Source organism: Gopherus flavomarginatus, chromosome 11, assembly GCF_025201925.1.
Source record: "Gopherus flavomarginatus isolate rGopFla2 chromosome 11, rGopFla2.mat.asm, whole genome shotgun sequence".
In the NCBI taxonomy this organism is placed as follows: Eukaryota; Metazoa; Chordata; order Testudines; family Testudinidae; genus Gopherus; species Gopherus flavomarginatus.
Window position 1 is genome coordinate 52,835,370 of NC_066627.1, and position 21,977 is coordinate 52,857,346.

Sequence of the window (21,977 nt, forward strand, 5' to 3'; positions counted from 1 at the left end):
TCCACGCTGCTGCTGGTTCTCCTGCAGCCGTTCCTAGGGCTCTTGCTTTCTCTCACGGTCCTCTCGCTCTCTCGGGCTCTGCTCCCATCCCATCCGTCTCCAATCTCCTGATGAGGAACCCAATCGTGAAGACCCTCGTCTGATTGGGGACCAGACTCCCGGGGATGCCTGGCTGATGCTCCAGCTGCTCTCAGATCCTCTTGTAGCCCCATCTGGGCCAGGAATCTGCTCCTCAGAGCAGTGCTTCTCCTTCAACTGCACGATTAACTGTGCCTTGGTGAATTTCCCCATGCGTAACCCTCTCTTTGTGCACAGGATCACAATGTCCTTCTTAAGGAGATGGTGATAGGCCATCACTTCACCGTTCCCAAGTGGCTCTGGACTCACAGGCCTGTGTGCTCTTGGCTCCCCCATGGTTTCCAGGAAGAACCCCTGGTGTGCCAGCCCTTCTCGTGATCACCACCTCTTTGCCAGGGTCGAGCTGCAGACTCCTCTGCCCCTGGGACTGCTCCTGCAATCCCCAGGGGAACCCTGCTACTGCAAAAATCCTTCTCTCTCCCAGGGTCGAGCGGCAAGCTCCTCCGCCCCTGAGACTGCTCACTGCAGTCCTCAGGGGGACCCTGTTACTCCAACAGTCCTTCTCACTGGTCACACACTCCCAGAGGTTAACCGCCCCCTGAAACCGTCCCTCTCTGAGCCTTCAGCACGCCTGGTCCTCATTATCCCTCCTTTGTTTTACTGCTCCCTAGTCACTTACTGCAAGCAGCGCCATTCACGGGGTGCAGTACGTCCCACCGCTGCCACCAGTTGTCACGGAGTCCCCGGGCGATGCTCTGGAACTGCTCCCCACCAAGCCAGTCAGGACTTTGTTGAGCCGCCTCTCCCTTGGAGCAGACTTGTTCAGGGCAAGAAGCTCACACAGCTTCACCTCCTGGGTCTCTCCTTGGAGCATTCAGCATCCTCTGCCCCTCCGTGCGCTTCCCACAGCGAGTCCACCCCAGCGGGGTCCTGGGGAAGCCACCGGGTTCTGCATCCCCACTTTGCAGTCAGACGTGACTCTCAGCCAGCCAGTAAAACAGAGGTTTATTCGACGACAGGAACAGGGTCTATAACAGAGCTTGTAGATACAGCGAACTGGACCCCTCGGCTGGGTCCATTCTGGGGGGCAGTGAGCCAGACCCCCAGGTCTGCCCTCCACCCTTGACCCCAGCCAGCTCCAGACTAACCACCCCTCCCAGCCCCTCCTCTCTGCTCAGCCCCTTTCCCGGGCCAGGAGGTCACCTGATCCCTTTGTCTCCAACACCTTCAGCTGGCACCTTTGCAGAGGAGGGGCCCAGGCCATCAGTTGCTAGGAGACAGAGTGTCAGGCATTTAGGTGCACTGGCCCTTTGCTCTGCCAGATACTTAAGAACTGCCATGGGGACACTGAGGCACCAACACAGTATTCAGAGCAAACATTAAGAACATTCCCAGTTCGTCACACCTGCACAACCAGTCACTGCCCCTGGCCCTGCCTTTGGACCAGGCAGCGTGAGGGAGCTCCCCTGGGCAGATGAGGAGCCAAGGCAGAGCGGTGAGAGATTTGCCCACAGACACAGAGAAATAAGTTTCAGAGCCAAGAGTAGATCCCAGGAGTCCTGGCTCCCAGCATGTGCTGGCCTGTTTCAGGAGAGCTCAGGGTCATTGCACAGCACAGCTCAGGGGACGTCAAGTAGACAGGGCTGGGGTGCTGCCATGGTGCCAATGCATCAGCTGCTGCCTGCAGGGAAGGACCTGGGTGACACAGCGTGGAACAGGTGCAGCTGCCAGCATCTTGCTATCAACTCCTCAACTTCCCGCTGGGCATTAGCAGCTTGATTGGCTCTGTGGTGAGCTGCCTTTCCAGACAGCATGCCCACTAGCTCCGTTACCATCAGGGCAGCAGCCATGAACCTGCAGGGGTCCCCACCCCCAAACAAACAGGATTGGGCAGAGTGCAGAATCTGAGTCATAGATTCCAAGGTGTGGAAGAAGGGAAAGAATTGACAAGGATCTGTAGGGGATCTTAATGCATGTCAGTTTGTTAACAAGAGTTAGGCCAGCTGTAACCCTAATGACGTGAGACTTGTAGGAGCGAGGATTGTGTGAGGCGAGCAGAAAAGAACTGTGTGAGAAGTTATTACGACCTTGCACTGATAATTAAATACGTAGGCTGGCGCCCAGAAGCTGAGAAAAATAAGATAGCAGGATGGCCTATGCATAAACAAAATGCATCTGTTGCTCATCATTGTCTGTAATATTGCTTGCTATTGTCTGTAACAAAGGTATAAATGCTTGCTGTAATTGTTTACCTGTGGAGACACCTGTCCTGGACTGGGGCAACCCAGTGTCCTAGGGCACTCCCTCCCTCAATTAATATTGCTTGAGAAATAATAAAGTATTTGATTTTGCTGCACCCAAACTAAAAGCGAGAACTGAGTTTTTCTCCGACAAAGGCCAGAAGGGACCATTATGGTCATCTAGTCTGACCTCCTGAATAATGCAGACCAGGGAACTGCCCTGAAGTAGTTGCTAAAGCAGATCTATGTGAAACATATCCAGTCTGGATTTAAAGTGGTCAGTGATGGAGAATCCACCAGGACGCTTGGTAACTTGTTCCAATGGCAAATTACTCTCATTTAAAAATTTACACCTTATCTCCACTCTGAATGTGTCTGGCTTCAACTTCCAGCCATTGGATCCTGTTAGACCTTCCTCTGCTAGACTGACAAACCCATTATTAAATATTTGTTCCCCATGTTGGTAGTTACAGACTGTAATCAAGTCACCCCCTAACCTTCTCTTTCTTAAATAGCTTGAGCTCCCTGAGTCTATCACTACAAGGCAGGTTTTCTAACCCTTTAATCATTCTCGTGGCTCTTCTCTGCCCCCTCTCCAGTTTATCAACCTCCTTCTTGAATTGTGGGCATCTGAACTGAACACAGGATTCCAGCAGCGGTTACACCAGGGCCAAATACAGAGATAAAATACCCTCCCTGCTCCTGCTTGAGATTCCATTTGTGCGTCCCAGGATCGCTTTAGCCCTTTTGGCCCCAGCGTCACACTGGGGACTCGTGTTCAGCTGATTACCCTGCACCACCCCTGGATCTTTGCCAGAGTCCCCCCACCCTGTTAGTGTGGCCGACAGGCATTGGCCCTAGATGTGTCCATGTACACTTAGCCTATTACAATGGTTTGCACCCAGCTTAGCAGGCAGTCACGATTGCTCTGTAGCAGTGACCTGTCCCCGGTGTTAATGATCACTCCCACAGTTATTGTGCCATGGCCAGACATAACCAATGGTGAGTCTATGTTTTCTCCCAGGTTTCTGATATAAAATGTTAACGAGCGTAGGGTCAAGAAAAGACCCTCATGGGGCCCACTGGAAAGATGCCTGCTCCAGGGCCAGTCTCAGTTCAGTTACATTTTGAGACCGATGACTCAGCCAGTTTTTACTGTGCTGTAGCTTTCAGGGCAGCCCTTCTGCTTGGGCAGTGCCCCGCAGCGCCTGCACGGGTGGGTGGAATGCAGGGGGCCAGGGACCAGTGTGCGTGTCTCTGCCGCATGGGGTTGTTAATCCCTGCTGGCTTCTCACTGCACCGCACACTCTGTCTGGGCAGGGCGGAGCGGAGTGGAGCATGCTGCTGTCCCCAACGTACTGAGGTGGAAATAAAGAGTTAGTGAGGGAGCAGACATTCAATAACTCATGGTTACTGAACTGCGACAGGAACAACGGAAAAGAATAATACCAGAAAATGGGGCGACGCCTGAAATCGTTAGGCCAACAGTTCAAGCATGGAGCGAGTGCACTGGGGGAGTAGGTCAGTGAGCGTTTCATGGCTAGCTGGACAGGTCAATACCAGCCCTGCCAGAGCTCCCCCCTGCCCCTCCCCTGCATTAGCCCCAGTGCTCCCGGGGGCTCTCGATCTCTGCGGGCGGCTGGCAGCTCCCACTGCTGCTTCTGGGGCAAGGAACTGTTCTGGAGGTGGCTTGCCAGGCTCCAGCATCTCGGTCCTTTGCCCACTCCAGGCCAGGCCTGCACCATGGGCGCCATTCGCTCCTGTGCCCCCAGTGGCCCCATGAGAGGCTGCGTCTGACAGCCCCTGGCACAGCAGCACAGCCTGCCCGGGCACGAGGCTGCTGCCATGCTCTCTTTGTGGCCCCTTGACGCCTCGTGCCTCATACGTCCTTAGCACTTTATCACACTGCCTTTGCTGGGTGGCTCACGCCTGAGGGATAGCTGCTCCCGCCAGTTGGCACTCAATGCAGGGCCATGTTCCCCTGGCATGTCACCCTGCGGTGGTGTGCACAGGATGGTGCCAGGCACCATGCCTCACTGCCACTGGCTCAAGTGTTTAACCAGCATGTCAGCCCCACGGGACTCGGAATGTCTCTTGTGTTAATAGGAACTTTCAGGATTTTGTCTGGGAGGATTCAGGCTAAACCCTCCCTCACATGCTACCAACAGCCAGAGCCCCTTCCCCACTGCACTGCCTGAAACCTCCCCACCCTGTGACCCAGAGTTAACCCCTCAGGCGCCCAGCTCTGGAACTGCCTCCCTGCTGCGCCCAGCTGCACTGCTGGCAGCTGCGAGGAAAGCAGGACTTGTGGCCACGAGGCAGGGCCAGCAGCCAGAGTGAAGGGAAGGGGTGCTGAAGCAGTGCTCCCACCTCAGGGGGCAGGACCAGGTGGAAACTGGACCTTGGGGATTAGATCCTGGGTCAGTGCGGGGGGCCTTCCAGCCTGGCAGATCAGCACATGGGGCCTCCCCCCTAAGCTACACTTGGGTGCACCTAGGGCAGCAGCAGGAAACCGCTGCCTGTCGCCCCACCTGGGCTGGCCGCAGTGCCCTTGACCCCCAGGGATCTGCCCTGGCCCTGCAGGGCGTGCCGGCTCCCAGACACTGACCCAGCCAACAGACAGGACGGGCCTGGCCAGCGTAGCCGGCTGTACGGGGGGTTAGGTGCTTGAATGGCTCAGAGCAGCGGGGAGACCAGTGCACAATCTCCAACCTCGACAGGGGCATCAGCACGAGGAGAAAAGCTGCTTTCTTACCCTGCATTGTGAGCACGGACTGCACCACCAATGGGGCTGAACACCAGGCCCAGGTCCAGGGAGTCCGGCCCTGCACGGTGCAGGGTCTCCCCCAGCCATGCAGAATGCAGGTTCCTCTGGGCCCTGCCAGGACAATGCAGGGTCTCCCCTCCCACCCCTACAACCTGCTCCTCCCATTCTCACTGTTAATCCTACTCTAACCATCCCCAGCATCACGTAGGTACTGACTCTGCCTCCTAACAGACATGCACGGAGCAGTGCCCTGCCCGCAGCCTGCAGGCCAGCGGGTACAGGTGGGGGGGGTGCCGGAGGAACAGGCCATCTCCCAGGGTGATGAAAGCACTGAGCTCTGCCCTTTCTGGCAGCTGGGGTGGGGGCAGGTTCTGTTACCCTCCCCTGGTACTGCGGCTTGTAGTGCCGTGCAGTGCTGCGCAGGGGAGCTGGGTCCTAGGGAAATGCAGCGAGAACAAAGCCAGGGCCAGCATCTCCTTTGTACCCAGGTCAGTGCAGCTGGTCGGTGACAGGTGTGCCGGAGCAGGAAGCAGGGCGGATTTGACCTGGGAATGTCGCAGGGGGGGTTACATTGGGGATGGGGGACTTCCCTTGAAGGAAGCTCCCTGAGCTGTAACCTGAGCCGGGAGGGGGGTTGGGAGAAGTGACACCTTCTGCCTGGGAGACTGAACAAAGGAGAGGAGGAGCAGGGGGAGGGGAAGAGAGCTGCTGGAGGAGTTTTTTGTGATCAGTCTGGGGCTGGGTAGTGCAACGCAGGGAACCCCAAGCTGGGGGTCTAAGCTCCCTGAACCCCCCAGAAGGACTTGATTAGGGGTCCTGGTTGTACCTACACGCTCCGCTTGGCACTGTGTTCCTGTCAGGGGCGGCACAAGGCATTTTGCCACTCCAAGCACGGCAGGCAGGCTGCCTTCGGCTTGCCTGTGGAGGATCCGCTGGTCCCACGGCTTCGGAGGACCTCCCACAGGCATGCCTGCGGGAGGCCCTCCAAAGCTGTGGGACCAGCGGACCCTCTGCAGGCATGCCTGTTGGAGGTCTGCCGAAACCGTGGGACCAGCAGACCCTCCGCAGGCAAGCCGCCGAAGGCAGCCTGCGTGCCGCCCTCGCGCCGCCGGCAGAGTGCCCCCCCGCGGCTTGCTGCCCCAAGCACGCTCTTGGCATGCTGAGGCTTGGAGCTGCCCCTGGTACCTGTCGTCTAATAAACCTTCTGTTTTACTGGCTGGCTGAGAGTCACGGTGAATCCCAGGAAGAGGGGTGCAGGGCCTGACTTCCCCACACTCCGTGACAACAGGTTTGCAGATCCCCATTGCTGTGCTGAGAAGTGGCTATCTGCCTCCAAAGTTATCCCAGCACCACCCCCCGAGGCCAGGCTCCCGCCTGCTGTATGGACCAACGGCACTTGTGAATGCAGGGGGCCAGCTCTGGAGCGGCCCACCCATCGGGACGTAGCTGTCCCACTCCCCAGCAATCCTTGGCATGCCCTGAGCTGTCTGGGGGATTAACCTCACACAGACTGGCTCTGGGAGGGTATCCTCATGCCCCCGTTCCCCTCATCTGCCTCAGACCAGCCCTGGCACCAGGCTCTCCAGGGTATCCATCGACTTGTACAAGCATGGCTAGACCAACACAGCCCCGAGTCCAGCCGTCTCGCACGACGCGCATGGCCGTCAGCAAACAGCCTGGCCCTGGGGTTCTGGCAACAGGCCAGGGAGTGATGGAGTTGCGGCATGAGCAGGAGGGACCCCAGCAAATGCCATCCCCTGCGCTCTGCCCAGTGCGACACCAGAGAAACGCAAGCAGAGGGTGCCCCCAAGCCCTTGCACTAGGCTGGGCACATGCTTTGAAAAGCCGCAGGGTCCCACTGGCCTGGATCCTAGCCCCAGGTCCTGTCACTCCAGCCCAAGAGGGCAGTCAAGGTGGGGGCTCGGTCTGAGGCTGCTGCCCTCCCTGCTCAGTGCCTTTGTGTGTAACCCTAGGTTTGGGCAGGGCCCAGGGAGCTTCTGGGCTCCCCAGTGTCCTTCCCTGGAAGTCACATTCCCAGGCCCAGCAAAGGAGCAACGAGAAAACCAAGGGAGCGGCCAGCGCCAGCCCAGAACACCAGAGAAGGATTAACACATCAGGCTGGGAGCACCTCCTGCAGAAACCCACCATCCTGACTGCCTCGGCGAGCCGCGGCGGCAGCATCGCAGGGAACAAAGGGGCAATCAGCAGCAAGTGGAACGGAGCTGGGCCTGAAGAGGGGCTGATTGAGGAAGAGGAATCAGAGTGAATTCTCTTGAGGCAAGCGCCAGACTCAAGGGGCTGCACATCCTGATTGTGTGAGAGGAGCAGGTGTAGGAGCTGCCAGGCTGCCTCACCTGCGAAGGGGGAAAGTAACACACCCAACTTCCCCGGGAGCACACGGGCTGGAAGGACAGAGACAGGGCAGGAGATGAGGGAGCTGGGGGGCAGCCAGGGGGCACAGCCATGGAGAAGGAAGCAAAGCAGAGCACTCCCCTCCACTGCCTGCGGGGGGGCGTGAGCTCTCGCTCAGCCTCCTGGGGCTCACTCCTGCACTGGTGGCCCAGCGGTCCCTCAGCCTGGTGTCAGCACTCTGCTGGGAGAGGGAGCTGCAGGGGAAGGCGGCAGCCGCTGGGTTCCCCAGGGCCGAAGGCAGAGGCAGGTGTGAAGCTAGCAGTGGGGGCACGGCCCTCGCCCTGGGGCAGCAGGGGCAGCCCGGCCTGGTCTCCGTGCACAGTGGGGAGAGCAGAGCCAAGGAGCACCAGCTGCAGACACCCAGGCTGTCCCACCCAGGCCCAAGGGTTCACTAGAGCTCCCCCCGCTCCCAGATACTGGAAGCCAGCGGACAGCGACAGAAGATCCATACCCCCGCGGCGCTCAGGTCTCAGGTTCCTGCCCCAGGCACATGGCAAGCTGGGCGCCTGGCTCGAGCAGCCCTCACGCTCCAGCCAGACTCCCTGGTGCAGGCAGCGGAGTGCTGGCCCCATGTGCGCATGGCTATGGTGCCACGCAGACGCCAGCGCCCACCTGGCTGCCTCCACTCAGAGGCGAGCACAGGTACCGGCAAGTCGCCTCCATTGGCTGCCTCAGCTCCCCAGCAGCTGTCCTCAATGACTGGCACTCGGTTCCTCCAATCTGGCAGCCCCGTCCCACTCCACGGTGGCAGATGGCGAGATCTGCTGATGCCGAGACATTCCTCGCCATCTGTTAGATTTAATTGACTTCCTGCAGAAGTTTGTTTTTTTAAATTAAACCAGTTGTGAGGATAAAATTGTTAATTAAAAGGCCTTTTGATTAGATAGACAAATATTTACCAATTACAACTGACCCCAGCCATCCTTTTTCGTCTGCAAACTCAACAATCAGCAGTTATCCCAACAATTACATTTGCTCTGATGATTTTTCCCTTCGTAATCTTTCCCCTGTGAGCAGCTCTGGGCGACCCAAGCAGGAGGGGAGCTCGGTACTGCTGAGTGGGTGGGCAGTCAGGCGGAGAGGGGCATATAGCCTCCACGCATCGACACAGCCTGCACACTGACCCAGCGCTCCCGCCCCAGGTGACGCACTCCAGGCCTTTAGTGCTCCAGGCACTGAAACAACATTTCACTCACTCAGCATATTTGTGCCATCATTAGTGTGCCTGTGATGTATAGACGTGTATGTTCAGAATGCGCCCACCCAGCTGTGCTTGTGAATTGTATCACTACCTCTCTTGCCAAGGGGATTCAGTCCATTTCAGCTGCAGCATCTCACACTGGGGGGCCTTATTTGTGTCAAGTCCCAGGATGAGTAAGTCTGACTCACACTGTTTCAAGGGGCATGCAATGGAGCCGTGGCACCAGGTGACGTGCAGGTGCCACTAACATGATGGCAGCAGCACACCCTGAAGCTGAGCCATTCAGTATATGGGGTGGCTTTTTTGAGGGTGGGTGTTCAGCACGTCCTGGCAGCCAGCCTCCTCCCCCCCCCCCCGCCCAAGGATTCCCAAGCTGGGCACCTGAAGACACTAGCTACTGCTGAAGATTTTTGCCCAAAACACCAACTTGACTATCAGGATGTATCACCTCCAAGTTCAGGCTTCAGGGTCCAAATTGGCCAGTGCAGGGGTCAGGAAGAAACAAATTCCCCACCCCCTCCATGTGCAGCATTGCTCAGTTGGCCACATGCAAATAAATACACTAAGTTTAATGATGCAGGATGTTTTAGTACTGGACAGGGCCTGAGGCAGGATGCTGATTAGGAGCCAAAAGGGACTGAGGCTGAAGCCTCATGAAAGTTCCCAGTCACAGGGTTAAATTAAATTCAACTCAGTTTGTTACCAGGGTCCTTGGTGCATTAGAAAAGGAGGAGGAGACTTCTCGTTCAAGGTGCATAGATGGTGTCAATCAGCTAGACAAGTTAGCCCTTCCCACTAGCCAGTCCACTGACAAATCCCTAGGCCCTATGGCAGAGGGCAGCAAAACCTTTTCCAGTCACTGCCCAGACCTTGCGTGGAACAGGTCCCCAGATTGCAGGCGGAGGAGTGCGGCACAGAGAGGAGAAGGGACAGGCCCATGGCAGTACAGCCAGCAGCAGAACCCAGAGGACCCGTGGCCCTGTCCTTGCTCACTCATTGCTGGCTGGCTTTGCGCGTAACTTTTCCCTTCTCCAGGAGCAGGCAGACATGCGCAGGAGGGTTATGCAGAGAATTCCCGAATGGGCCCATTTCAACCACTCCTTCTCCACACACCCAAACAAGCTGCAATCCAAGCTGGGTTAGTCTCACCTCAGGCTGGAGCATCAGTGCTTTCCATGCCCGCCCCCCGAGGAGCATGCCATTGGATCGGGCCATGTGAACGCGATGGACGCTATACCATAATGTAGACACTTCCCATGGCGCCGGGGGGTGGGGGGGCGTGTTTCTGTTGCCATGGGGACTCCACCTCCACAAGAGGCAGTAGCTAGGCTGATGGAAGAGTTCTTCCACCGACCTTGCCATGTCTGCACCGGGGGTTGGGCTGACACAGTGTCTGCACAAAGGGGTGTGAATTTTTCACACCCGTGATGTAGTTAGGTCAATACAAATTCTAAGTGTAAACCAGGTCTCAGAATTTGAGTCAGATCCTGATTCTTCCAGTAGCTGCTAACATGCTCTGGCGGGTGTGGTGGCAGGTCAGCCCCTGGGGGCTCGTGTCAAACCACAAACAGCCCCTCTGCAGCCCTAGTACCCTTGTGGGCCCTTAACTCGGCCTGCAGCCTGGGGCTCAGCTAGGCTGGAGCTCCCCAGTTCCCTCTGCCCTTCCCCAGCACTGCTCCATGCCTGAGGATACCCACCTCAACTTCCCAGGCAGCCAGGTCCTTCTCTCTCTAGTAAGCTAAAGAGAGTGTCTCCTCTTCCTCTCTGGCCCTCAGCCCTCTTATAGGGCCAGCTGTGGCCTGATTGGGGCATGGCCCCACCTGTGGCTGCTTTCCCCCAGTCAGCCCAGTTTTTTTTCCCATCATAGCCCTCTCCCAGGCCACTTTTAAGCCCTTTAGGGCAAGAGCGGGGTGACCACCCTGCTACAGTCCCCAATATAACTGGTGCCTGCTGCTCCCTACTCTTCAAAGCCGGCTGGCTCCCTCTGCACCAGTGTGGTTTGCATTTGAGTTTTTTATTTATTTTTGTTGACAATTCTATCCTGTGCTGTCATGTCACATCTGCAGACGGATGTCAGGCTAGGAGACGCTGGGTCTATGGCAGCACGCTGGGGCGGCTGCAGAAATGCACTCTCTAGGAGAAGCCTGTCGATTTTAATGTGGTAAGAAATTGATGGATGATTCTGAGTGAATGTTCAGTTTAAATTACCCATGTTCGGCTCCGGTCCGTGGCTAATTCATTAGACACACATTTCTACACAAAAATAAAAAGCTTCTGCATTCATTGTGCACAGAACAGGCTGAAAGAAAAGGGCTGGAAAAGCTGCAAACTCCAGCCTGACAGCTCTGCTTACGTAGACGGGCTCCGAACGGTTCTGACTCCAGCTGGGCCGGGCGGGCAGGTCCCCAGGGCATGGAGATGTGGACAGATGATGGAGTCGGGGAGGAGAGAGGGGCACGCGATGGGGTGCGGAAGGAGGAGGTCCGATCACAGGGTAAGGAGGGAGAAAGGCCAGGCGGCAGCAGGAAGGGGCTGTTCAGGGCTCTGAGGGGAGCCAAGGCACAGGCTGGGGCCAGGTTGGCTTTCTGGGGCTGAGGGAGCCTGTCGCACTGGCCGGCCGGGGCGTGGAGAGGAGCCAAAGAGGGTCGTGGGCAAAGGGGACTGCGGTGCGAGAGCAGGGACCACAAGAGGGGCTGGGCGTGGGAGGCAGGATGGAGCCCTCAGGCTGTGACCAGTTAATGGCACAGCTGTGGAGCAGCAGGCCCGGCCGCCCGCCATGCTCCTGGCTCGAATGCTGTTTGACGCCTACTAACAGAGCAGAAGAGAGTGAGGGACAAAATAGGGTTTGAAAAGTGACTCCACAGAGCCGGACTCCCTGGTCTCTCCACATCCTGCTCAGGGAGTGAGGAGGTATTTTATAGACAACAAATCCCAGGGAGGGCTGGGCCTCCCTCCCCAGTGCCTGAGCCAGTCTAGCTCCAAACGGCTGGCAGCGTGGGTCGGGCCCACGACCGGATTGCCATGACAACCACTTTCTGCTCATAGAGAGAGCTACATATTGACCAAAGAACAGGCGCTCAGAGAGGTACCAGGTGCCCTGAACATCCCCGCTGCTCGGTGTGCACACACCAGGCAGGCGGCTGGCGAGGAGCCGGGCTGTACAGAGGTTGCCCGAACGGGCCAACACGGGGCTAGGTCAGGCTGAATTACAGCCTCCCCACTGCCTGGCAGGGTGTAAATCGCAAATGAGCTCAGTTGTCAGCCCTCATCCCATGACCAGGAGCCATGCTGTGGGTGCAGGGGGTGACCTGCTCTTCAAAACCTTCAGTGATAATAGGCCCATCCAGTCTGTGCTCCAGTACACTGCTTCCCTGCTGCCCCTCGAGCCCCACGCTGCTCCCCCTCAGCCTCACAGACTCCTTGTCAGTGGCTTCCATTGTACCAGTCCCTGGTGTTCACTGGCTGCCCTGAGCCCACAGCCTGTTGCTCCTCGGAGAGCCTGAGGAGAGAGGGGACCCTCTCCAAGGCACCATTTCCCTGCACCAGCCTGGCTGGCTTGTGCCTGGCCCAGCATCACAAGTGAGCGTGTAGCTCGGGTCCCGGGACTGAGTAAGGCTGAGTGTTCCTGAAGGTGAGGGAGGGGACATGGGCTTGTCCCCTGTCAGCAGCTAATGTAGAGATGGGGAATGGGAGATGGGATGGCCCAAAGCCTCCAGGAGTGGAACACAGCGCTCACCCCACAACAGCAGCTAGCGTGGAACCAGGGAGTGGGAGACGGGCTGCCCCAAAGCCTCCAGGAGCCCCTGGGAAGCTCAGAGCCAGACTCTGAGGCTTGAGCCCATCTCTGTCTGAGCCTGAGACTAGAGCAGCCTGGGTCCTGCTTGGAGTCTCAGCACCCTCAAATCTCCCAGGAATTGTTTCTCACTGACAGCGTGCCAGCCCCCCGCATGGGGCGCCACAGCCATGGCCCCAGTGCCCACTGCTGCAGCCCCTCCACTGTCTGCTCCCCAACGGCAGAGCAGCAGGACATTCAGCACTCAGCCCTGTTACCCCGCCCAGTGCTAAAGGAGAGAAAGCCACCGAAATACCCATCCTGAATGCCACGGATCGCCAGCGAGCTGCGTTGCTGCTGGGGCAGCTCCTGGAATTGCTCGAGGAGTGTGTCCACACTACCACATAGGAGGGTATAAATTACTTGGTTACAGGTGTGAACGTAAGTTACACTGACCTACATGCTAGTGCTACATCTACAAGACAGCTGCTCCCACCCACCAACACAGCAGCTGCCCTGCAAAGGTAGTTCCATTATGCTGATGGTGAGCTCTCTCCAGTCGGCTTAGAGCGTCTTCACCAGACATGCGGCCTAGCACACGAGTTAGCAAACTAACCAAACCTCCCAGTGCCCCTCTTCCCACTGTGACTAACACCCAGGGCTGCCGGGGGCAGCTTGTGTTCCAGCCGCTGCAGGCTCTTTCTTTCATGCCTATGTAAGCAGAGTCTGAATGAGCTCTCCCCTGACATCCAGCGATGAGCTGTGGAAGAGGATTTCGGGAGCTGATCTCGTTTGCTTTCCCAAATAGTCACTTTTGGCTGGTGCTGGATCCCCAGGCTCCTTGTTATTGGGGCAGGAGTAATAAAGGTTGTTAGCCTTGTTGTGTGAGCTGAGGGCAGCAGAACTGTACCTGGCATAGCCTGATGGAGGGACTCATCCGCCACTACACAGCACTTGCTAGGCAGGGGACCTGGGTTCCAACACCCAATGGGTCAATAAAGGGTGAGGACAGGTACTTGTACCTGGTGGTGTGGGCCCCTTTTAAGGGTTCTAGACACCGTTTGACCCTTCTCTTCATGGTGTAATAAAAGAGCTAATCTAGATTTAATTGAGTTGTTACACGCCGCAGAGCTGAAATCACTGATACCTACGTCTCAGTGTTAGACCTGCTTGGGGACAGTGTCTCTATTACAAGAAACTGCCCAGTGTGCACCAGCAGTCAGGATCCCTCACTAACAGCTGAAATCACTCACAGCTGTGTTAAGTGGTGAGCCCTGAAGACGTCTTGGTGGGTGGCTGGCGGAGAGGTGTGGTGCGTGGCCAGCAGGGCGGCTGGCAGAGATGGCCAGAGCAGAGCCTTGCACAGAGGTGTGGCAGTCGGCCGGCGGGGTGGCGAGCAAGTTCCTGAGCAGTGGAGTCAGTAAGGTGCCTCCTTACCCCTTCACCCAGGGTGGGAGGTGAACTCCGCAGATGAACCTCTGAACTCTGGGGCTGCACTGGCCAAGGACAGCAACTGTGAGTGGGGTGCAGAGAAGGGAAGGGCACGTGAAAGGGACTGTTGGGTTGCTGGACTTAAGAACCTGAGGGGAAAAGGACACTGCCCACCCTACTTGGGGGTGGGTCTTTTGCTCATGGTTTATGTTTATGAGCCCTGTGTGCGGTGTTTTCCCCAAATTAACGCCGAGTTACTTTTCTCCTTTTATTAATATTTTTTTGCTGCACTCAGACTCTGTGCTTGCGAGTGGGAAGTATTGTCTCTTAGAGGCGCCCAGGGTAGTGTGCAATTGTCCCAGGTCACTGGGCGTGGGCTCGAGCCGCTTTGTGTTGTACTGGTGAAAAGAAACCCCTAGCTACGGAACCCGGCCCTTGTTGCTGCTGGCTCCGCAGTCCAGAAGGATTACACCTAGATGGCAAGCTACAGCTCAGGGACAGACGGGAGGGAAGACCAGGCATTTCAGGACTGCTCCTAACTACAAACGGCCTTTGCTTTGTCTCTTGGTTTAAGGGCTTCCCAAAGGCTGTTTCCTGTTGACAGCTTTGGGAATTCTGCACTCTCGGTGCCTTGGGGACGTTTTGTTCCCCAACAGTCGCCCACCCCGCTGTGGATTTTTATTCAACCCTCTTAGATGTTCTAATACTCTTAGAGATCCATCAGAAACTTTCCACTCCAGAGGGATATATATTATCTACATTTGATAAGACAACTTAATTTCTCTCCATGTCTGCTACTGGTGATAAAACCAGGAGACTTTTATGACCCGGAGTCCTCTGTAAGATTGTCAGGAACTTATTATACAAGGTATAACTGGATTTCTCTCCGCAGATGGCTCACAGCCATGAGCTGTAACGTAATTCTGCAGCACATTTGGTGGAATAAATGCAAAGAGCTTGTTACAGTGGGTTAGATAAGAGACAAGGGAACACGACTCTTGCAGACTAATTCGGAATCTGATCTGCCTTTTCCTTGCTGTGAAGGACGACTTGGGAAAGTGCATTTTCATATTTCGGAAGGAGGAAGGGACCCAGGCCTGTCAGTAGCTATGTGGGAAAGCTGGCCAGATCCCCAGGAGGGACCATGCCAAAGAACTGGGCATGAGCGGCAGGCTAGTGTGGCACTGCCATGGTTTGGCCCCAGCCTCTGAGGCTCTGTTCAGCACCATGCCTCCCAGCAGTTCCCAGCAGCAGACCCAGTGGAAGGCAGAGGAAGATTTGGAGAGCAGAGTGCACAGAGAGGAAAAAGAGACGCATGGTCTGGCCCCGGCCCCTGAGGCTGTGGGACAAACGTGACATGTTCACAGCAAACCCAGCACACCATGCTCCAGATCTGCGCATACTGCACACACCTTATACCTAGGGCCCGTGACACATTCCTCACGCTTTCTCAGTGTCTTTAGCCAAAGAGCAAAGGGTGAAGGACAGAGACCAATGGGTTCGGGCTGGCACCTGCCTTTAGACCCACCCAGCACATCTGATGGGGCAGCAGGAAATGCCTTTTCCTGGAGGTCACAGGTGCCAGCTCCACATCTCATCCCTCTCCCGTGGGCTGTACCTGGAAGCTGTGGGGCTTGGTGCCTGGCTGCTCTGCGTGGGGCTGGAGCCTAGCAGTGTATCCCCAGGGATCATACAGGGCAGGGGCACCATGGCATCCTTGCTGCAGTGCTAGTCCCACCACTGTGATCTGTGCCCAGCCAGTGCTGTCAGCTGCACCCCAAGCTTTGGGTGGCCTGTGATTGACATGGGGGTCATGAAGGGGAAAGGGCAGGAAGTGAGTGTAGCTGTGAGAGGAGTCACATCCGGGCCCCCATAGTGAGAATTTGGACCCCCTCAACCTACATGTGGCAACTTTTGGGGCTGTGGACTCCCAAGGGCCAGATCCTGCTGTCTGCACATTGCAGCACAAACATGAGATGCTTAGCACAGAACAGCCTGCTCGGTGTCCTTACACAACTGTCAGAGGCCAGTGACGCCAGCCCGTAGCCCGTGCGGGGCCTCCTCATGCACCGCGGGCAGAGCAGGAGAACGTGCTGCTCCTTTGCCCCGCTCAGGGCTCGGTGCTGTGGCCAGGCCAGACCGTCCCAGCACTGCACAGGCACCAGCTCAGCGCCGCGGCTCCCCTGCTCAGCGCAGGTCTAGACGACATGGGACTCTGGATGCCGGCAATCACTAGCACTCCCCCGGAGGCACTGCACTGCCAGAAGCCCAGGGTAGATAAGGGCAGGTGGGAGTGTCCAGGTGCCGAGTGTGAAGCCTCCTGCATCACCCAGCCCGACGGGCCACACACCGCGCAGGAGTTGCCAGCGTTAGTGTCACCGGAGAGTCTGCGTCAACACCAAGTATTTTCCCGGGGGCCCCAGGGCTGCTCGAAGGGAGACAGAGGTGGGGACAGCCCGTGTCCTGTTACGCATCATCCATGCAGCGAGACCAGAAACTACAGCCAGGGGACGGGAGCACAGGGAGAAAGGCAGCTGGCAGAAGTGACTAACGTTCACGTGTTCTGCTTTTCCCAGCCGAATGGGAGCGTGGCCGAGGGCTTTCCTGCACTGGAGATGAGGGATGGCAGGTCACTTTCTGAGCCCATTACGGCATGTGCCATGCTCTCATCCTTTACAGTTATCACAGACTCCGTCCACAGCTGTGCCCAGATAAAAGGCTAGTGATTTTTTATTTACTTAGTTTTGATGTCAGTGTCCTGTGGGCGGCGAGCCACAAGGCACACTCATTTATCTCCATTTTCTCCCGCCTGCTGCCTACCCCTAATTTCCAGCCAGAGCCATGGAGGTGAACCCTTATCTCGCCAGTGTGCCGGCACTCGCAAAATACTTGTGGCCTTGCCTTGTAGAAGTTCTGACAGGGCTATTTAATGTCAGGAAAGCTGGCTCCGCAGCCTAACAATGCAGTCAGCCGTGCTGCAGCCAGCCAGCCAGAAGCCTTCCCCTTCACAAAACTTCTCCTTCTCTGCCGGACACCGCTCCAGCGAGGCTGCAGAGAGGACAGCACTCAACAGCTTTGACTTCACATACTCCTGGCTGAGGGACTTTTCCCAGTGCCACACACTGGCTCCCCAGGACCAGCGGGGGCACCCGGGCAGAGCGCTGGACAGAGTTACAAACTGTTTGCAAAGGAAACATTAAAAAACATCCTCAGCCTTTTCTGCCACTTCTCCACCAGTCTCCCTCGGACTCTCTAAATACTGACCCCACTGGCCAAACTTCACATGACACACTCACCCCCCCACACACACACAGAGCCACTTGGCCCCTCTACAGAGCCACTCGCCTCCCCCCCCACACAGAGTAAGGACAAAGATAATTCCCCTTCTTTAGCCTAACCAAGCCAAGAGCCCTAATTAGATCAGCCAGCTAGTGCCAGGCTCCCGCACTGCTTCTGGGACTCACTACCGCTCCCACGTTGGCTCGACGTGGCTGCCCTCACCAGCCCCTGGGCCTCTCTCCCTCTTGTACTGTGGGACCAAAGATATAGCCTGGACACGCTGCAGCATTTGCTTGTTGCGTTAGCATTAGTCCATAAGTGCGAGGCCCTGAGCTGCTGAAAGCAGCTACCGCTCCCAGCATGTGGTGGCTCTGCATGGCAGCACATTGTGGGACTGCGAGAAGTGATGGACATGGTGCGGAGATCATTGTGTGGAGAATTCAGCGGGCAGGTCCCAGCGAAGCTTGGCACTGGAAGGACTGGCAGTGCCTGCGGCTTTGTGCGCCAAGCTCCATGCGGAACAGTGACCCAGCTGGTCCTGAGCTTCTGCCAGGACCCGCGTCTCCCCAGTGTACCTGCATTCCTGCAGCTGGCATCAGACACACAGCCCCATGGTCCTGGTCCAGAATGGAGCCACCTGGGTGGCAGAAGAGAATCTCCCTTTGCCTTCCTGAGGCAACTTCCTCCTGTTCTCTTCAATCCTCTGAGGCGCGCCAGGTGTTCTCTGGGCCCGCGGAGTGGGAAGGGGCCAGCACGTGTAGCACATGATCACTGGGCAAGGCGGCTGGTATGTTGTCATGGGCAGGCAGCAGGTGTCCTTCGGGAACAGGCTTAAAATTCTATAGAGAAAAAGATTAAAAACCAAGTGTCTTATCTAGAGCAGCCCCAGAGTCAGGGAGGAAATTATGAGTCTTATTGTCCAAGGTTAAGGAGTGAGAGCGGAGGCATGAAAAGGCAGGAGATAAGATGGAGTGTTTTCTATTCAAATGAATGGACTCCAGTCTCCTCTGTAACAAACGATCAGTGTCAATCTGACAAATTAATTCTGTGCTGAGATCCATTTAGAGCGTGGGTGGGGCGAGGGAGGGGGCCAGCTGGAGTGGCAGCATTTCTGCCTCAGCCACTTCAAAATCAAATTAGAACAAGGGCAGAACTCTGAAATGAGCCCCCTCCCCCGCTCCACGCCCCAGGAGCATTTGCATGACAACGGGGCCTGGGGAGGCCCCCAGCTGGGCCCTGGGAAGGTTTGTGCAGCCTTGTGACAGGAAGCCATTTGTTCCTTGCGCAGTTAGATGCCAGCCACACGGCGCCCCATGTAGCGGGGGTCGCCAGCTCCCTCTCAGTCAGTCACAGCAAAGCAAATCTCTCGCTGCAGCTTGCTGCCCAGAACTGCGGGCTGCTTCGTCGCTCCAGAGGTGCCTGCCCTCTGGCTGCCTAGCCGGCCTGCACCATGCACATTGCACAGCTTTCCTGCACCAGCTCTTCCCACACCTGGCCTTGCTGGGGCAGGGACCAGGTTCAGGCTCCCTGTGCAGCTCCGGCATTAACTCTGCACATGCTACGCTGGGCTACTGTGCATGCTGGGACGCCGCGAAGCCCTGCCTCTCCCACTCCCAGCACAGAGCAGAGCTGGCACCTCACTCCAGGGGCACTGAGGTCAGACCCAGGGGGCACAGCCTAGACTACCTGACTAGCAGCAGCCTCCCCGCTCAGAGCCCAGTCCTGACCCTGCTGGAGTTAGTGACAATGAACCCAGAGACTTCAATGGGGCCAGGATCGGGCCCTCAGTCACACCCCAGACCAATAGAATGGTGCTGCCACCCGGGACCTATGCACCGCTAGTGCATTCACTACGGGTCCTGCTTGAGGCCTTCACACCGTGGCAGTAGGTGCAATGGTAGCCACTGGGCCCGGCTGGGTAACGGGGGCACTTGGATTGGGACCCTGCTCCGGCTGGCTGGGCAACACAGTGCCAGATCTCCCCAGCCCTCCCTGAGCCTCAGTCCCTGCCCACGGGAGGAGCAGGGTGAAGTGAGGAATGGAAGACGAGGCACAGAGAGGAAGATTGAGGGTCCGGCAGCCACGGATGCTGCAGCAGTGCGGCTCTGAGTGCGAGGTGAGAGAAGCTGGAGATACTGAACCTTTATAAAGAGACAGTGATAAAGGAAGTTCCACTGAAAATCAGAGTGAGCACGAGGCGGGAGGGAAGGGGGCAAGTGGGAGGCACTTCCTGGGGAGCAGCGTGCACGCATGAAGGTCAAATGGGAGTCAGATCACGCTGCAGCGAGCAAGCACGGGAAGGACCAGGAGTGAGAGTGACCTCCGGCTGCTGCAGCGGAGCTGGCAGGTGGGGGACGACAGAGAAAGAGAGACATGGAACCAACGGAGCAGCAGGCAGGGGCAGAAAGTGGCAAACAGAAAGGAGGGAAGGGCAAAGAATTGGAGAGCAGAGCAGGTGTGAGGGAGACAGGCGCTGGCCCCAGCCAGAAAGGAGACAGTTCAGGAAGTAGCGAAGGGTCCTGGGAAAACCTGTCAGCAAGTTGAGCACAGCCAGAAGGTACGAGCCGCTCCCTGGGACCTGCCTTTGCCACACACAGAATTGCTCCTGCCCTGGAGATGAGACCCTGAGCCGGGAGCCAGGCGCCTAGGAGATAAGCAGCAGTTAACACAGCACGCTGTCCCCTCACAGTTCGCTCCGTCCCTCTGAGGGCAGGGGCAGGCGTATCCCAGGAGATACCATCACCACCTCCCTGTGCCCACGAGAAGCTGCAGCCACTGGCCTGGCTTATCCTGCCATCTCATCCTGCACTCATCGCCTGTCCCCCACTTGGCTGGGCTGGGACACGGCCACGTGGCGCTGGTGTCAGTGCAGAGTTCAGTGTGATGGACCATAACACAGATAACGTTAATAGGTGACAGGATGTGATGCAGTAGGGGCTGTCTGTGCGGGGGATGGGAGAGCCGGGGATGTCTATAGGGGAGGGACAGGATCTAAGCCTGTAACCTGAGCCAGGTAGGGGGGAGGGGGTCAGCACCTTTGCCCCGGAAGCTGGACAAAGGAATCGGCCGGCTGGAGGAGGGGCAGTTCAGTTTCGGTTTTGGGCTGGATGAGGGGAATTCAGGGGATCCTATGCTGGACCCAGGCACCCTGAAACTCCAGAAGGACTCGGTGGAGGGGTCCTGACTGTGCCTGCAAGCTCTGCTGTAACCTGTGTTCCTGTTGTCCAATAAACCTTCTGTTTTACTGGCTGGCTGAGAGTCACTGTGTGTCCCAGGAAGAGGGGTGCAGGGCCGGACTCCCCCACACTCCGTGACAACTGGTGGCAGCGGCGGGATATACTGCACCCCGTGGACGGCGCTTCCTGCAGTAAGTGACTGGGGAGCAGTAAAACGAAGGGGTGGTTAACCCCTGGGAGTGTGTGCCCAGTGAGAAGGACTTTGCAGTAACAGGGTCCCCCGGGGGATTGCAGCGAGCGGTCCCAGGGGTGGAGGAGGCTGCAGCTCGACCCTGGCAGAGAGGTGGTGACCTCAAGAAGGGCTGGTGCGCTAGGGGTCCCCCTGGAAACCGTGGGGAGCGGCGAGCACCCCGGCCTGTGAGTGGCCAGCAGGAAGATGTATGCCAAGCGGCGCAAGTGTGACCTGCTGGAGCTGTGCATAGGGGGCTGCTCAGTGGGAGGCTCACCAAGGACCAGCTGATTGCCCAGCTGGAGCAGGGAGACCGCATGAATGAACGGAGCCCAGTCTCTGAGGGAAGCAGCTGGGCAGATGCAGAGCAGGCACCAGTGTCTGTCCCAGCTGGGAGTGGTCAGCCGGAGGCTGAGAGCTTCCCAAGACCCCCCCTTCCTAGGCCTAGGGGAAGGATGGGGAGGAGCACCATGACCCCCCCGACCAGCAGGGGATCCTCCTGACGACGCTCGGCATCCATGGAGCGGAAGAGGCTGGAATGGGAGAGAGCTAAAACTGAGAGAGCTGGAGGATCGTGAGAGACAGAGAGAACATGAGCAGAGACAAAGACAGTGGGAACTGGAGGAGAAAGAGAGACAGTGTCAGCATGAGCTGGAACTGGTGAGGCTGAGGGGCAGCAGGCCCCTGGCTGCAGGGAGTGATGGGGGGCCCAGGACTGCACGGAGCTTTGAGAAGTGCATCCTGGCCCAGCGTAAGGAGGGGGAGGACATGGATGACTTCCTGGATGCCTTTGAGACGGCCTGCGAGCTGCACCAGGGAGCTCCGGCAGACACACTCCAGGTTCTCACCCCCTTACTGGACCCCAAGGCCATGGCATTGTACCGCCAGCTGGGAGAGGAGGAGAGAGGGAACTACGAACTATTCAAGCAGGCCCTGCTGCGCGAGTTTGGGCTGACTCCTGAGATGTACTGGGAGAGGTTTTGGAGTCAGTATAAAACCCCTGAGGTCTCATATCTGCAGCTAGCCGTCCGCATGGAGGGATACACCAGCAAGTGGGCAGATGGGGCCCAGACGAAGAGGGACCTGGTTAAACTGCTGGTACTGGAGCAACTGTATGAGTGGTGCCCATCCGACCTGAGGCTGTGGTTGAAGGACCAAAAGCCAGAGAACCCACGACATGCAGGGCAGCTGGCCGATGATTTTGTGAAGTGCTGGTCGGGGGGTGGCAGGGAGGAGTCCCAAAGGAACAGGCTCACCGCGATGCAGAGAGAGTCATCCTGGGACCTCCCAAAGGGGGAATAGGGAGAACCCCCTCCCAAGGGGAACGCCCAGCATCAGGGACAACCGACCGGTTCGAGGGGACCAATGGGACATGAGCTGCTATCAATGTGG